This window comes from Arachis ipaensis, chromosome B03 (genome assembly GCF_000816755.2).
Source record: "Arachis ipaensis cultivar K30076 chromosome B03, Araip1.1, whole genome shotgun sequence".
Lineage (NCBI taxonomy): Eukaryota > Viridiplantae > Streptophyta > Magnoliopsida > Fabales > Fabaceae > Arachis > Arachis ipaensis.
The window spans coordinates 30,571,836-30,575,097 of record NC_029787.2 but is presented as its reverse complement, the minus strand read 5'-3'; positions in this window follow the sequence as shown (position 1 = coordinate 30,575,097).

Here is a 3,262-nt window from a genome sequence, read left to right as displayed (position 1 = left end):
TGAGAATTTCAGATAAGTGTATAGAGATGCTTTCGTTCCTCTGAACCTCTGCTTTCCTGCTGTCTTCATCCAATCAATCCTACTCCTTTCCATGGCTGGCTTTATGTAAGGACATCACCGCTGTCAATGGCTACTTTTTATCCTCTCTGAAAAATGGTCTGATGCGCTGTCACTGCATGGCTAATCGTCTAGAGGCATCACCCTTGTCAATGGCTGCATCCCATCCTCTTGTGAAAATGGTCCAAATGCTCTGTCACAGCACGGCTAATCTCTACCGTTTGAAAATACATAAGTGAAAGGTTCAGGCATGGCCGAGAGGCCAGCCCCCAAAACGTGATCACAGGATCAGAAATACAATCCGGGATGTCAAATACAATAGTAAAAAGTCCTATTTATACTAAACTAGTTACTAGGGTTTATAGAAGTAAGTAATTGATGCATAAATCCACTTCCGGGGCCCACTTGGTGTGTGCTTGGGCTGAGCTTGAATGTTACACGTGTAGAGGTCATTCTTGGAGTTGAACGCCAGTTTGTAACGTATTTCTGGCGTTCAACTCTGGCTTGTGACGTGTTTCTGGCGTTTAACTTCAGACAGCAGCATAGAATTGGCGTTCAACGCCCTTTTACATCGTCTAAACTGGGCCAAAGTATGGACTATTACATATTTATGGAAAGCCCTGGATGTCTACTTTTCAACACAATTGGAAGCGCGTCATTTTGAGTTCTGTAGCTCCAGAAAATCTACTTTGAGTGCAGGGAGGTCAAAATCCAACAGCATCAGCAGTCCTTCTTCAACCTCTGAATTTGATTTTTGCTCAAGTCCCTCAATTTCAGCCAGAAAATACCTGAAATCACAGAAAAACACACAAAATCATAGTAAAGTCCAGAAATGTGAATTTAACATAAAAACTAATGAAAACATCCCTAAAAGTAACTAGATTCTACTAAAAACATACTAAAAACAGTGCCAAAAAGCGTATAAATTATCCGCTCATCATACTGCTGATGGCTCCTTTTGACACATGACCTCAAACCATATGGGCAAAGTTTCGTACGAAACTTCCCAACCTCCAAAAATTGACTCCACTGCCTTCTGCTTTGCTAACCATGCTTTGCAATAACTTATGGTATAGTTAAACTTCGACTGTACTTCTGCAATCATTGATTTCACCTTTATAGATTGGTCAACTTCTACCAACAGCTTGATTGCTTCTGCAATTGTGTTGGAATCCAACTTCAAATGATCTTGAGAAATGGTGGCCTTAGTCCTTATCTCCCAGCAGTAATTTCTGAATATTTTGCTCACCCTGATCAGCCAATCACAACCTGCGCCGCATTGGGTATATTTAGCATAGAATGTCGTCGGTTCTGACTCATGCACCCGATAATCTACACTGCTACATATGGTATAATCTTTCATAGCCTTAATCACTGTCTCCCTAGAACTGAATTCCATTCTGACGGCGAATTCACTATCTGTCACAAGAGAAAGTTCTGCTGCAATCACACTACAAAATTTATATTTTGATAAATAATTCATAAATACGTGTCTTAATAATAAAATCTATCTATGATCCATAAATCAAGTATAATCATTCAAAATTTAATAAATTAATAAATTAAGTCCTCAAATGCTATTTAATAAATTAATAGCCACACAAGAATACGAAATAATAAATTCCTCAACATACATAAATACTTGATAAATAAAAATTAAATAGGTAATTATATGCTATATTTTACCTATCTACATAATCCTTAAATATTTGTCTCAAACATCAAAATCTATGTACAAATCATAATTTAAAATTATTACAAACCTGCATTTATATATTGAGAAAATTCCGGTGCATGCATGGCCTCCAGATCCAACGACCGCATGAATCTCAGCTCCTCAAACGGATGCTGGTTTGCTAGTGCATTTGCCACATCCGCCATGTCTGCCGCCAATATGTCATTGGCTTGATCTTCATCTACACCCGGATCAACGACCTCATAGTTGCTTTCAAACTCTTCCTCACTATCACTGTTATAATCTTCCAATTCAATATCTTGGTTCGCTGCAGATTACTCAAACTCAATATACAGCTCAATGAACGATATTAGAGACCGACTTTCAAGATATACTGAAAACATTTCTTGCATGCTCGCTTCATCGGTCACGTATTTCGTTTAAAATTGAACAAACCGACCAAATATAGATATAGGATATCTGAACAAAATACACGACACTCTCCTACGTATTTGAGAATCCATCTTCTTACAAATCACACATTTTAGTTCTTCAAATGACAGTGTAAATAGATTAATAATATCTAATGGATTTTCACATACAAATTTCACTCCTTTAGATGTTTATAATAAAATCTACCTGTGATAATATACTTTTAATATAACTCTATCATCCATGATAATATACTCACATTGAACACTCTCAACTTTGGTATTAATTTTTTTTTCAAACACCAGAGAAGACGAGAAGGAGAAGAGAGGAGCTTCAGAAGATTTGAAGATTGTGACAAGAAGATGAAGTGGAGAGCTCGGTTAGGGTGTTGGTATATATATACATTGAAATCAGGCCGTCTGACTGCATTTCTAACCGTTCCAAATTTTAGAAGAACCTAAATCGGACACTCCAATTCGAGTTATGTCGCAGCAAACAAAATTTGCATGCATGAAATTGGTGGATCTGATTTCGTTAGCTTAAAAATTTTTTGTTTTGCATGTATGAAATCGGTGGGTTCAATTTTCTTGTTCAAAAAATTTTTGCTTTTGCATGCCTGAAATTGGTGGGTCCGATTTCTTTGTTCAAAATATGTATGCTCAATACAAATCGAACAGTCCGATTTGTGATCCTCTCTCTCTTCAAAAAAATCGGACCGTCCAATATTTTTCCCGTCAGTTCACCACCGTCACACCAGTGTATAACACCCCTAACGTCCATAACTCTGCGTTACACCACCCTAAATTTCATATAAAAAAAATAGCCTAGTATTTGAAGGTTTTTTCATAATGCAATAAATTAATATTTTTGGACAAAAAATAAAAAAAGAAAAAAAATAATGTGTTGTAGCAACAATAGTGCATATACCATCAAAGTATATGAATTTAAACATTTTTCACACATCACCCCAACAATTTATGTGTGAATTTATAAAACTCTATATATTGTAGCAATTTATATAAATTAGATACATGACCAAAATATAATTGTTTTTCAATTATTATATTTGGATAATATTAAGTTATATTTTATTTAATT